Source organism: Triticum dicoccoides, chromosome 4A (genome assembly GCF_002162155.2).
Source record: "Triticum dicoccoides isolate Atlit2015 ecotype Zavitan chromosome 4A, WEW_v2.0, whole genome shotgun sequence".
NCBI classification, from domain to species: domain Eukaryota; kingdom Viridiplantae; phylum Streptophyta; class Magnoliopsida; order Poales; family Poaceae; genus Triticum; species Triticum dicoccoides.
The window spans coordinates 29,576,522-29,591,254 of record NC_041386.1 but is presented as its reverse complement, the minus strand read 5'-3'; the positions used below and the strand labels follow the sequence as shown (position 1 = coordinate 29,591,254).

The following is a 14,733-nucleotide window of genomic DNA, read 5'->3' as shown; positions in this document are numbered from 1 at the left end:
GTTAATATGTTAATACCGCACACATCACTACGGGATTAGATTATTCTTGTCATATATTAACAGTATGATGTCAGAAAAAGCAATTGATGAATACAAAAGCAGACCTAATAGTAAATGGAGGCTGGTTGCACGTTATGTGGCTCTGGCCTTCTGGTTTAGGTGGAATGATCTATTGCTGGAAAATAAAGAAAAATAGTGATACGGGGGGCATGCACGTGTTCAAATATATGGAAGGTTTGCATGAGTTGAAAAATAGGATATGGAGATCTTGCATGTACTTGATGATGTGAAGATCTTCTATGTACTAGAAAAATACTCCCTCTGTTCCATAATTTTCTGGAACATGCAAGAGCTTTGCGTGTTGATTCATTAAGATTTTGGGATAAAACAACAAGTTCGCTTTATAGATTAAAAAACCAGAGGTGAAGGAGCCCCGTGGTATATTAAATAAGAAGAAAGCATGGAACACATAGTGCGCACGCGATTCAAACTTATTGGGTTGGCCGAGAGACGCCATTTGGCTAGGAGCCATCTATTCAATCATGTGTGTGATTTGCATGGGATCAAAAATATTAAAGTAGGCTTAAGGCGCGTCCAACACCGACCTGCAAACCGACACGGTATTTGTCCGAAAATCGGTTTGGACACTGATACGGAAACTGGCCATCCAACCGTGCCAGCACACAAATGTGAACAAAAAATTTATCACTTAGACTAGTGTGAGCACTTGAAAAAAGAAAAAAAAAAGTATATCACTTGAATTGAAAAAACTGAAACAATTTAGTGCCTTCCGCGACTTGAAAAATTTAGTGCCTTCCATCATTAGCTAATGGCCTTCCGCATTTTGACTTGAAATTTTAGTGCCTTCCGGCATTGTGAGCACTTTAAACAGAAAAAAGAGTGTAGCACTTGAAGAAAACAAGTGAAAACAGTAGTGATTATGCCTAATGCTAGCAACCTTCTGCCAAAGAGCAAAAAAAATAGCAGTGGCTTTCTCTGGACATAAGAAGGATACGTGGTGGCTTTGGATTGGCGATGTCTGGACTCCCGCAAATGTCCCCTTTCTTTGTCTCTGGTTTGCGGAAAAATGGACATCCGGTTGCGCTGGTGGATGCCCTTACATGTGTTTGATGTTGTGAAGAGTTTACCTGTGCTAGAAAAGGATAGTACAACCTCCGTCCCTAATTACTCGTTTTAGATTTATACAGACAAATCACTACTCATCTATCAATTTATTTAACCCTTCCGCTTTTGGATAAGAACCTTTCAATAGACACCAAAATACGCCAGTAATGTTTGGGTGCACCAGATCCACTTGTAGGATCAATCATGCGGAGTGCTCGGATTTATAGGTGCTAGATGTATTCATTTACTTGTTGCTCCACTCGTAGCACACTACTCACATCGATCGACAAACTATGCTAGGCGCAATAATGGAGGTGAGCGAGGAGCAGTGCGAGCTCACCCTCCACTACACGCCGTCATGGGTGCGGTAGCCCCCTGGCTTGTTCCTCTGCGTGTACTGCAGCCGCAGCTTCTACAACTCGCAGGCGTTTGGGGGCCACCAGAACGTGCACAAGGAAGAGCGCCGCCGGGAAATGGTCAGTGATGTTTTCTCTATAGGAATAGTGCAGATGGAAGCGGCGATTCGGTGCTCGAGCCCAGATGCTCCCGAAATCTTCGTCGTCCGCTCATTACTCGGGATGCGAACAAATCCTGCTGGCGCATCTGCTGCGGAACAGGGAAAAAAGGTTGTATTCGATATACAGCAGGAAACAGTGGAGCTTTTGTGGGCCCAGATCGTACGCGGGGAAAGGCCCGTTTCGCTTGCCAGTTATGTGGTCCGTGGACCAGGACGTTTGGTTGCACCGAGCCACGGATCAGAAAAGTGTGGAGCCCGTTTGGATAAAACGGCGACGTTTGGAGTCGTCTCCCCCCTCTACGTACCCGCAGAAATCACCTCTGTTCCGCCTTCATGGATTACAGGAGGACAGGCGGCGGCGCTTCATCTTACCAGAAACTAGAAGATGGAAGATTGTGTGCTTGAGTCCTTGCTTGATGCCGTGGACAGGTTAGTTCCCGGGGGATCTAATATGTTTCTTGGGGTAAGCAGTGTCAGTGGGCACGCCGGGAGAAATAAGCTAACGCTGGCCATGACCGGCGCTGGTTGCCACTTGAAATCAGGTTCCCGCTCCGGGAGGAGTTCGTCGATAGCTTGGATCACACAGATCCGGTGCCTCTGGCCTTTCTGCTGGAGAGCTTGGCCAACGGTGGAGTCCCGGGGGACTCAAACAATGGGTCTGGTTGCGGGCAGCAGATCGGCAGCGCTGTCCCGGAGAGAGCACACGGGGTGGTGTGCCGTCGTCCGGATGCTTCTCCTACTTAGTCGGCGCAGTCAACTGACAGAATCAACCGGCAAGCCCCCGCTGGACGAAAAGGTCTGAACCCCAAACACTGTCATTGTAGAATTGCATTTGTTCAGAGTGTTTGCCCCACGTTCATGTAGCCAAACAAAAAAAAAGAATATCTGAGCTCACAGTAGCACGAATGAAAAATGCAGGAACTGATCTATGCAGCAGTAGAAATGTAAACCATGGTAGGCGATCGTAACAGTATAGCTGCTGTAACTACTTTTATGCAAATTCAGCTGGAAGTATTTTACTATTGAAGGCCGGTTTGTAAATTTAGGTTACGACTCGGTAGTGCACCACCAGACAGGACTCCATGCCCATCACGGATGAGTGCATTGGAACAATCTATTCGGAAGTATGTGGAACCTATGAAAAGTTTAGTACATCCCACACTAGGCCTAAGTTTCAGTTCATTGTGAGAGGCGACTTCTATAAGAGCCGGCTAAACGCCGAAAGGACAAAGTCAATGCAAGAAATTGTCTGCGGCTGCTCGGTAAAAACTGATTCATGTAATTATCGTTTTGGAAAATAAGTGGCAGCCATGGGTTTCGGTGCTGCAAGTGTGTTTAAATGATGGCATTTGTGTTTTTATCAAATTATACAGGGGAAACAAGAGGCAGAGAATAGTAGGTCATGCCACTATGAGTGTCCTGCATTTATAAGGCTGCTACGCACGATCCACAACAGCTGGTACATAATAGAGCAAGGACATGGCCCATGACAAATATAACAAAGGCTATCTGGAAACAATCTTTTTCAAGCTTGCTGGAATTCTTGTTGATGTCGCGCAAAAGGAACTCTTCTGCTGCACGCAAGCTGTGAACCCCTATCTTATTCATTTCAAGTGATACCTATAAGAACTAAATTGCTTCAGGGTTTATGTTGGCATCCGTGCCTTTGATTTTGCGATGACTGCAAGGGATCCCAAAAACCTTGTATACATCCTCAGCCCAGAACTTGAGGACCTTGATGTCTGTCAGCACTATCTCTCTCCAACTGACACTTACCCTGCTCATTATCCAAGAGAAGGTAACAACCGAAGCTGATAATGCATGTATTACATGTAAAATAGGAGTGGAAGAGGTGCTGTCCAGATACATGAAAAATTGTACTGTTCAGTTAAAATTCGAGGAAGAGAATAAGAGATACGGTGAGTTCCTGTTCAATCCATTTTTGTTGCCTTGCCTATCATGCCTTCATTGAACCGAAAAAATGGACTACGACAAGAATAGACAAGTTTATATTTAGGCATTTCTGCAAAACAGAAGACACAACTTTGCCAGCTCAGCTCAACTTTGCCATAGGCCACGATCATCACAAACAGCATGAGAACCACTTGATCTTGGACTTCTGAAGATGCGTCTGGCCTGCGCAGCTCAACTTTGCCATAGGCCAACTGGCATCCGCTGGCGACAAAGCTTAGGCATAGTCTGGTCTTGAAGTTGCTCGCATGACTCATTGGCTTCCTGAGCTTCCCATCACCGCCTTGACCCAGCTGTTCATCTTTTTTCGTAATAGCTTGATCATGTCCATTGTGGCTGCTTGTAAAGTGATGGAGGAAACGACAGTCATCGCCGAAGCGGTAGTCGCTGCTGCTGCGCATTGACAAAAAAAATAGATCCACCGCAAGGAAAATGAGAGAAAATAAATCCAGCTGTTGCAAAGTGATTGCAGGCAGCAAATTTTTGTTGTAGATACAAAAGGTTGTTGTTCACGACATGCCATCCTTTCAGAAAAAGATTTGCTTTTCGAATGGAACAGCTTGATATTTATGACCGCAGAAAATTAACCTGGAGGACCTGGTGTATATCTTCTTTGATTTGTTAAATGCCAACAAAGTCAGTGTATCTTTTAACTGAAGGAACTGGTTACATGCTCCCATACTACTCTCTCCGTCCCATAATGTAAGACGTTTTTTGACACTACACTAGAGTCAAAAAACATCTTACATTATGGGATGGAGGGAGTACTTTCAAATGCAAAAAATGTTTTGAGACATCAATGCATGATTCTAGTTGTTCCCATGGACTGTTGGTGTGGAAGCAGATTGAATGCCGAGAGGACAAAGTCAATGCAGGAGATCGTTTGTGGTTGCCCGGTGTGTACTTAAATCTGTTTTTTTTGTTTGTTAGAGAATATAAAATAGTTGGAAATGTAATTGACAATGACTCAGTTTTGCAAAGCAGGGTAAGTCAGATGCAGAGAATAGAAGGTCGTGTAGATGCGATTGACCTGCATTAATACGGCTACTGTGGGCGGCTGACAATAGTTGGTATATAATAGAGCATCATGAGAATCACATCCAAGCACATAGATGTGTACACGAATGATCTGATACAGCTAGATGAAGTGGCGCAGGATGATGGCGAGGTGAGCACTGTAAACTCAGAGCAGGCAACGTTCGCCTTTGGTTTTATGCGATTGCTCCATGGTGATAAGTGTTCCAGGGTGAAGTTGTCCTCATGGATGGCAAAGGCGGAACGAGCTGCAAGCAGGAAGTGGGCGTGGACTCAGGTTGCGGTTCTTTTGGAAGAAGGTTTCGGCGATTTCCCAACCTCCGGCATGCAGGTCGAATAAAGTGTTGCTATAACTGATGTGGAAAATGGATCCGACCGTGTATGTGCCGATTGACTTTAGTGACACTTGCTCACACGAAGAGGGGGTCAGTAGCATCTCCTGTAAGCGTAGGCAAACAAAGAGTTGGTTTTGTTGACTGTCTATGTCGCTGTGTTTTTTCGGTCTCGCATGTAGAGCTTTGACTACTAGCGTAGTTATTGGGGTTTGCATTTTGGGAGCACTTGTTGAAGGCAGTAGTCTGATATGCGTGAGCCAGCTTTTTTGATTGTCGAAACCATTGGTGTTGTAATGTACTCCCTCCGTAAAGAAATATAAGAGTGTTTGGATAACTATTTTAGTGATCTAAACGCTCTTACATTTGTTTACAGAGGGAGTACGACCTTGTTGCCGGAGTGCATCTGTTAGTACATTTCTAGTCGTAGTTTTTTGGTCATGGCTGGTGTGAGGAGGTGCGTGCGTGTAAAAGATGCAAATCATGCCTCAGGAAATAGAAAATGGCATTCGTATTATTTCGTTAATGACAAATCATGCCTCATTGCCATGTGTAATACAGACGAGCCGGATGTGTGTCCCTTGCAGCAGCTAACCAACCAAGACGGCTCAGCCGGGTACAGGAAATCAACTGAGCCGTGCACGGGTCATCTGTTCCAGCTGAAGGTGACGGTGGCCGTAGCAATTAATGCACGCAGGAACAGGCCATATTTGAGTGCAATACAATGGCTATACCTGACGCAAATACAGTCACATGCACAGATCCAGATGGTAGCGAATGGTGCTGATTTCAGGTTCAGCTGAGCGCGAGCTCAGAATGGAATATCCGTAGTGCAGATAGGCTTTTTTAGAGACCTTAGTCCGATGGAACAAATGGCCCTGGTCTCAGCGAAGGGAAAGGTGTCCTGAATGCTGGAATCCTCTGGTCGTTTTACGGTGAAATCTACTTACGCCAAACTGTCCCTTGGGCCAAAAATTAGGTTTTCCAAAGCCCTTTGGTCCGCTCGTGTACCTCCTAGAGTCCGGATTTTTCTTTGGCAGCCATCCCTTGACCGCTTGTCAACGGCAATCAACCTTCAAAAATGTCGTGGGCCAGGCAACGGTTGCTGCACGCTGTGCGAGACACCAGGAGATGTAGCCATATCCAATAGATGTGCCCCGCCTTGGTTGGGACCTCCGGTTTTAGATGTTAGGCTTTAGTACAATGTCTATTTGGTATTTCGGTTTAGACTTTCGGCACCCCTTCATCAAGTGGATAGGAGTGGCGACAGACATTGTCAAGAAGGTGGCTTCAGACTTACTGATGTATGAGGTGGTCTTCGGTACAACCTCCCCCTAAAACGTATAAAGGGTAGGGGCGGTCATTTTCACATGCCGTATAAAAATACCCGCCCGCCGTAGGCGCGCCCCCGTCGCCGTACGGCCGCCCGTACGCGCCCACGTCCGCATGCACGGGCGCCCGTAGGCGCCCACGTCCCGCATGCACACCCCGCCCGCGTCCGCTGCGTACGCCCGAGTGATTAAAAAAACGATCGGCGAACCCTATCTTCAAGACGCCTCACCCGCCTCCTCTCGCGCCACCACCACAGCTGCCATCTCCGGCAGTACCTGGCCGACGAAAAAAACGCACGCGCTGGGCGCTACACCGACAACCGCCTCGGTCGGGCAGACGCCTCCGCCGCCGGCAGCTCGTATCCGGGGACAACCGCCTCATGTGTGACGAAGGCAACGAGGTACGCGAGGCGCTAGCATAGTAATTTAAGAACGGATTTGAATTGAAAAGATGTTACGTGATGTTTGATTATATATGAACGTGTATAGATTGAGGCTGAAATAGGATATGACGGTGATGATGGCAGTAGCGAGGACAGATCATTGTCATTGGATGAAGACGAACATGACGGCGAAAGTATATGAGTTTGGATGAGTCTTACAGTGGCAATCTAAGTGGTCTGCATGTTCTCAACCATATTAAATACAAGCATCTGCGATGACAATAACATGTTCGACTGTGAACAGATAGGAGGGGATGATGACAATGAGGATATGGATGTAGATGATTCATATGCTGAAAGCGGAAGCCATGTAGGTTTAGAATTATGTAGGTTATTTTAAAGTGAAATTAAATACGCATCAAGTCTTACATATCATATTTACAATTTGCGCAGATGGAAGTGGAAGGGTACTATCAGTGGAATTTTTCCGATGATGCCAATGACGAAAACGATATCGATGCATCTTATAATAACAGCTCGAGCAAAGTAAGTAGTGGAAAGTGAATACATATGATAGTCCTTATACAACTACTTACTGACATATACCGTTCATTGTATTTTTTTTCAGGACAAGGATGGTGATGCGTGCGAAAACGACGATGATGCCGATGGTGATGAGTGCAATTTTGATATTGGGTACGATGAATACCAGCAAGAATCACTGGACAGGCATTGGACGGTGATGTCCATGACGTTCAGGACAAACGAGGAGGCATATGATTTCTATAACGACTATGCGAAAAAGCGAGGCTTCAGCATTAGGAGGGACAACTTGAAATATAGTAAGGGTATCGACGCACATAGGCGGTTGAGGAGGTTTCTCTGTTCAAGGTCTGGGAAATGACAGGCCAAGTTTTGTACCATGGAAGGGAAGAAGCGCAGGCTGAGAGCGGAGATTCGGTGCTATTATGAGGCCCATCTAACTGTGAAGGTTGACAGAGAGCGCTCCATTTGGTATGTCAGCAGTTTCAGCGATGATCATAGTCACACTCTTGCTAGACCAGATGAAGTTATATATCTTCGATCTCATAATCAGATAATGGAATACCAGAAGCTCGAGATCTTAGCAATGGCAGGTGCTGGGCTCAAAAAACATTGGATTTATGACAACTTCGTTAGTAGGTATGGATCATATGCACTGGCTGATTTCGGGAGGAGGAAGCTTTATAACATGTGTTATAGGGAGAAAATGAAGTTGCTAGCAAAGGGTGATGCGGACACTGCAATTGGTATCATGATGACGAGAAAGACAAGGGATCCAGACTTTTTCTTTGAGCACACTGTCGACGCAGAAGGAAAGCTGAAGAACATGTTCTGGTGTGATTCTCAGTCACGTCGGGATTACCTTGACTTTGGTGATGTAATCGTCTTCGACAACACTTACAAGATGAATAGGTACGGAATGCCATTCATACCTTTTGTTGGTCTAAACAATCATCGTTGCACCACTGTGTTCGGTTGTGCAGTTGTGTCAGATGAGACGGAGGATATATACGTTTGGGTGTTGCATACCTTCTTAAGAGCTCATTGTCAAAAGAAGCCGAGGTCTGTAATTACTGACGGAGACGCAGCCATGATAAGGGCCGTCAGGAAGGTCCTTATTGACGTGTGACATCGACTATGTTCGTGGCATATTGAGAAAAACATGTAGAAACACCTCCACCACAAGTCCCTTAAGGAGTTCTGGGCTCTTATTTATTATGCCACTACACATGATGAGTTTGAGGCGAGATGGGCAGCTTTTAGAGCTAAATGGGAGTCGGAGAAAACTGAAACATGGTTGCGTAGGATGTACCAGAAGAAAAGGCTATGGGCTGCGTCATATCTGGCCAGTGGGTTCTTCCTTGGTATGCGGAGTAACTAGAGGAGCGAGAGTCTGAACTCTTGCCTTCATATGCATCTTGACTCTGGCATGACAATTGTTGATATGGTTGTGCATTACGAGAACTGCATTGTTCGACTCCGTGAGAACGAGTCACACGACGACTGCCTGTCCACACAGACACTCCCTGTAGCAGTACTCGACAACTTCAAATGCATTGAAAAAGCCGCTGCCCGTGACTTCACTGCGGTGAACTTTTACCTCTTTAAGAAAGAAATGAAGAAGGCAGCGGATCTTGAGATCATAGATAGACTGAGTGGAGCCGTCAGTAGGAGATTCATAGTGGCATGGAAAAATAACAGGCAACTGAGATTCAAAGTGGACTATACACCTAGTAATTCAGAAGAAACAGTAAAGTGCAGTTGTGATAGTATGAAACGTAAAGGTCTTCCATGCAAGCATGTTCTTTATGTTTTAGCTAGGTTGAATGTGCAGGACTTACCTAGGTGCTTAGTGCTGCGAAGATTCAGCAAGAATGCTAGAGGTGGACTGCCCGTGAAACGCACTAGCGATCTCTTCGCATGGGGATGGGCAGGTACTAAGGAGAGAACTAAGTACAATGAGTTGACTATTTTGTCTGCGGAAGCAAATTATGCGGCATGTCATAAACCATTTCTATTTGATAAACTGAAGGCTGCTCTGGAGGATGTGATAGCAAATAAGGATGTTCAGGAGGAAGATTACGTGAGACAACATACAGTTGCACATGATGATGCTTTTGTGCCGAATCAAAATCATGTTTTTGTTGGTGATCCAGAAAAAATCAATACAAAAGGAGCACCGAAAGGGTAGAATAACAAAGGCCGTGGTAAGGAACCTGGCGTGACTACAAACGGTAGACCCAAAGGTTTTGATGAGAAACCTATACGTCTATGCGGTTTATGCAGAGGAAATGGTCATTTCAAAAATAATTGTCCTCAGAATCCAAAGTATGTGCACACCATTTCATTAACGTTCTTTTCTTGTTTAGTTAATACTTTACAAATTTTTGACGTATATTACAATCTTTCTATGCAGGAACATGGCATGATGATCATAGCAAAGAAATGTTTGAATAAAAAGAACAACTTTTGATTACAGTTGACAATTTATTTGGTTGTCTTAAAGAATAGTACTTACATATTTGTTTCGTTACATTGATACGGAAGATTTGTAATCACTGTTTACTTATGTCATATTTGTTGGCACTATACTCGTTGTTCTTAATATGATATGCGACATACAAATTTTACGTTATAATATGATATGCGTTATATAAATTTAACATGATATGTATTATATATTTTTTTCGTATCAATATATAATTTTGTATATAAATCATGCATGTTGGGCGATCAGAGGCGCTGCACAGCCGCCGGTTGCTTTAACCTAAAAAAATTACGTTAACAGGCGCCCCGCGGACGGCGATCCCGAGGCGCTGCACAGCCACCGGTAGGCGCCGCGGGGGCGATCCCGAGGCTGACGCCGCCCTCGGGCGCAGAGGGGCGCACGCGGGACGAGGTAGAATCAGCCTCGGTGCCGGCAACGGCCAACCCTGGGGTGACGCGCGGCGCGCGCCCGCTGGCAGATGACGCGACCCACGTGCGCCATGTAGCGTCAAACGTGCGGCGCGGGCGGCGCTCGCCTCTGAGATATCGTTGTCATATATCGTCGGAGTATTTTAAAACCACAAATCGTATATTCGCGAGAACACTCATTGAACATAAATTATAAATAAAATAGTAAAATAAGAAATGATAAAATATATTTTTAATAAATTTGCCAGGTAATATAAACTTGACATGCTAAAAATATTTAAAACTCACATAAAGAAATAAAGCATCCACACACAATTCTCAGTCATGAACAAATAATATTTCGACAATCACGTCGAATTGTCGTATGATATTTTTATTTTTGTTTCTTCTTCGCAAGTCGAATTACTTTGTTCTTCACTTCTGTAAGCTTATTTTCGGGGGACATAATAATTTCAGCTATCATTCTTTCTCTCGAACTATCAATAGATTCCTGAAAAATAATAAAAATAATATTATTTTCATCACTTATATATGATATAATGTACTAATTTTTCTTACTTAAAATGTACCCACCTGAGAAATATGAGTAACAAATTTTTCTCCGTCCCAGTATTGAAAACAGCGAAGAACGAACAGTCCACATGAGTTCCTGTGTTAAAAAACATAAGTGCAATTTTGAAAGCACGTTAAGTAAGATAGCACTTGACCAATTAATATATTTCAAAAGCACATGGTAAATGTAACTCACCCATCTTCTTGTTGAGGCATGTCGTAGGGGACTATAGACCATGCGGACACATCCGGGAACGACATAATAGCACTGTCATTTGCATCTTCAATATCTCCTGCAAGTTGCTCTCTCTGACAAAAAAATATGAACACGTTGACTACATACGGTAAACAAATTATATGGTTAATTGTACACACATGAATACGCAACTTACAAAATTTTCAATGAATATCTTGATAGCTTCAGAGATATTTACTTCCCACCTCAAAGAATCAAGAATTTGGAACTCTTTCTTTCTAGTGTGCAAAACACATGTAATCCAATGGTTTTTATCCTTATTTAACGCAAAATAAGCCTATTTCATAACTTAAATATTGTTAGTAAGCTCGGCTTTCACATAAGATAGTAATGAAAATACAATTCTGCAATACAAACGGTACCTTCGGTTTTGCAAAATATTCTGTCATGCATCTGTTGAGAGGTTCATTTGCATGTGCTAAACCTTCTGGATCGTCTACTGATTTCCCTCGTCTTACTGACTTTGACCGAGTGTTCAATAACCAGTAAGATCTATATGTGGGTACAATATACCTGTCTTTGACGAGACTTGAATCCGATATGTACGTCGCATAAGCGTCAATTACCTGAAATAAATGAGTAAATTTAAGATGGATGCAACATACTTAACGTATGACATAAACATGACAATAAAAATACATACATCACCGGATATCCATGCATGGTTAAGTATCTGGCAAACTCGGTCCGCAGAAAGTCCTTCATCTTTACCGTTGTTGAATATTTCATGATTCTTATATTTTGGTGAGTGCTCGTACGCTTTCACGTACTGCACAGCGGCACGCACCATATCATCCACAGAATGATCAAATTGAGGGGTTGTTTCATTAAACAGTTCTACAACACAAGTCAATAAAGTTAAAGTACAAATTTATACTACACAATTTCTAATAATATATTCATAGCATGTTTAACTTACTCGTTTTCGCGGAACGTTTCGCACGTTTTCTCGGAGTCTTTTTAACCTAAGGAGATTTTGTGTACTTTGACCCACACCGCTTTCGCTTCGTTGGAATGACCACCTTCTTCTCTTCTACCTCGCTATTACCATCTGACAAGGCCTGTGACACTTCTTGCTCATTTTGAGGGACTTGCCATCTTGTAGCTTCTATTTCATCGGTTTTTAGAGATAATGCTTCTTTTTTTTCTGACTGCTCCGGGACCTCTATAGGATCCTCCTTCTCATCTTTAAAGCTACTCAAGTGACCAGTACTGAATTTGAACGAATCCCCTTCTTCAGAATCCAAATCATAATGCCCACTGCCATTTCGGCCATTAGGTGTGTGTTTGTCATCATACTGAAATTCTTTTTGAGGATACTTGTTTTCATACCTGGACTCACTATTCTGTCCATACAAATTTTCTTCCTCCTCTGCCATTGTGCCCGGTTTGTACCGTACACCCGTTTTATTCATTTTCTCTAACACTGTCTGCAAAAGTAAGCTCATTCACATGTTATATCTTTTTATTAATTTATCGAGTTTAATAAAGTGCATAGCAGAGTTGTTACATTTTTACCTGTGCGCATAACTCCAGCATACGAAACAATTCCTTACGAATTTCCTTCATATCATTCATAACCCGGTCCATAAAAGGCATTAGATTAGCAGGGACCTCGGACACGTTGTCCACTTTTTTCTTTCCCGTAACCGATGACTTTCGGCTACTATGTTTCTTACTGCTTTCAGCTTGTTCATCTGCAAGTTTTTTCATTCTATACTCCTTCGTAATGCAGTCATCAATCTGCAAAGTGAGTATGCAATGACAACATGAGTACATAACATTCTCAATGCATAATCAATGTACAAATAAATAAGCATTATAATATTACTAATCCATGGCCACGGCCATTTTCCAGGTCGTACTTGCCTCATTTTTCCGCTTTAGATTCAGTCTAATTTTTCATTAGGGGAACTTGCAACGACAACGGGTCATTTTTCGGGCCGGTGGTTGGCTGCACCTTCTCCAAATATAAGTACTACAAAACAAAAGACAAAATAAGTTACGAACACATAAATTAAAGGAATATGAAATAACATTAATTAATAGCATACCTGGAGTAGGGCTAGGTTGCCACATGGCCATTGCCTCACACAGCTGTCCTGCTTGAGTTTACCAATCTCCGTCAAACAAGTTCGCAAAGTGAACACGTTAAAATTCAACGTGCTTATCCGCTTCACGTCATGCACCAACGCGTAGTACTCCTTTGGTATGGAGACAGCCGACATGGGTGCAATAATGGTCCCTAGCAAAACAAGAACAGCCATCCGAAGAAATTCATCGTCGGCGGATTTATTCCTCACAATTTTTTGAATCAAGTCATCTATCATTATGTGACCATTTTTTTGTGAATGTACTGGATAGGAATTTTCTTTATTAACTCTTTCCCCTCCATCGCAAGAATGCCAAAAACATCCTCACCTTCATTCTTAAACCCAAATATTGAAAACACATCGTCCGGTCTATGTGAAATTAGGCCTTTACTGCCACTATTTTCTTGTATCATGAATTTTTTGCTGTTTGGGTTATAACCTAACAACATAAAATGCAGCAAAAAATCTCTCATTTGTACTGACGGAATGATCAACATCTCTTCCAAGCCTGTTTTGTAGAACCTAAATCGCTGAGCGGTGCTAAATCTTTCAACGAGACTTATCCACTTGTCTATGGAACATGGAATCACACCATCGATGTCCATACTGCATGTTAATTTTTTTCCTATTAATACATATGATTACGCAATAGCATCGACAGAAAATTGTTCGAGGTGGGAAACATGACCTTAATCCGGGCGACAGCCGCCGAACAACGGTTGTGGCGGAGCCGAAAGCAGACTGCCCAGCGTCGGCGATCTGCGCCTGCGGGCGTGGGATAGTCTATGCCAACGAGCGCCGTTAACTGTGGATGGCGATGGACGGCTCCGCACGTGCGGTGAGATTGTTGCGCGCCTGAGGGCGATCGTGGTAGGGCGATCGTGGTAGGGGCGACTGGGGCACGGGGCGGCGTACGGGGGGAGGGGGGAATGGTGTGGATAGGGTTCCGCCATGCGTGGCGGTATACGGCGCTGTAAAGGTAAAAAAAATATTCGTCCGCCGTCTGGGCCCAGGCCCGATAACGCCGAACCTATAGCGCCCAACCTATAGCGACGGCGGCCACCGCCGAACATGCTAATGTTTAGTCCCACATTGCTTCTCGTCGTGCTAATTCACCTGTTTAAATACCGTAGTCTGCTTGCAATGTCAAGTCCTCTAGTGTGGCGGTATCATTTAAGGAGGTTAACGTAAATTATGCTCTGGCACTCCATAATCATGGAGTGTCACAGCAATAATTCACTTTAATCTTCTTAAGTGAGTCCGTCCGCAATATGGGACTTTTTATTTTTTTTGTTTATTTTGTATTATTTTTTCCACACGCCGCAATTTTTTTGACACGCTACAGTGTGGCACACAAGCACGCCTGCAAAATTTGGGTGTGTTTCGACACTCGATGCATTTACTACGATTTTCTCCATGAAAATACCCGGAAAACGTCTCCCGACGTGATGCGACTTCCGTTCGTACTCCGATTCTGTCGTAAACTGACGTGCGAGACCGTGGGGGTCACTCACACGCGCATGCAAAAGTTGGGTGCGTTTCGTCCATGTTGACATGTACTCACAGTACAAACCTGAGGTGTCGGTCTAGGGTGTGACATGCATTCAGTATGTGTTCTCTTTCGCAAAGCCATGAAACGTCGGGATTTTTTTTGACACGCTACAGTGTGGCACACAAGC

General features: G+C 43.8%; 1 long non-coding RNA gene across 2 annotated transcripts; it reads left to right on the top strand.

Moving 5' to 3' along the window:
* Nucleotides 1–1,888: 1,888 nt before the first annotated feature.
* Nucleotides 1,889–5,425, top strand: LOC119284750. Of its 2 annotated transcripts, XR_005139193.1 has the most exons (5): nt 1,889–2,071; nt 2,185–2,438; nt 3,016–4,509; nt 4,598–4,781; nt 4,859–5,425. It is a non-coding gene; the product is annotated as an uncharacterized LOC119284750 (long non-coding RNA). The 2 variants fall into 2 exon arrangements; XR_005139192.1 differs by having other exon boundaries at nt 2,185–4,509.
* Nucleotides 5,426–14,733: the final 9,308 nt, after the last annotated feature.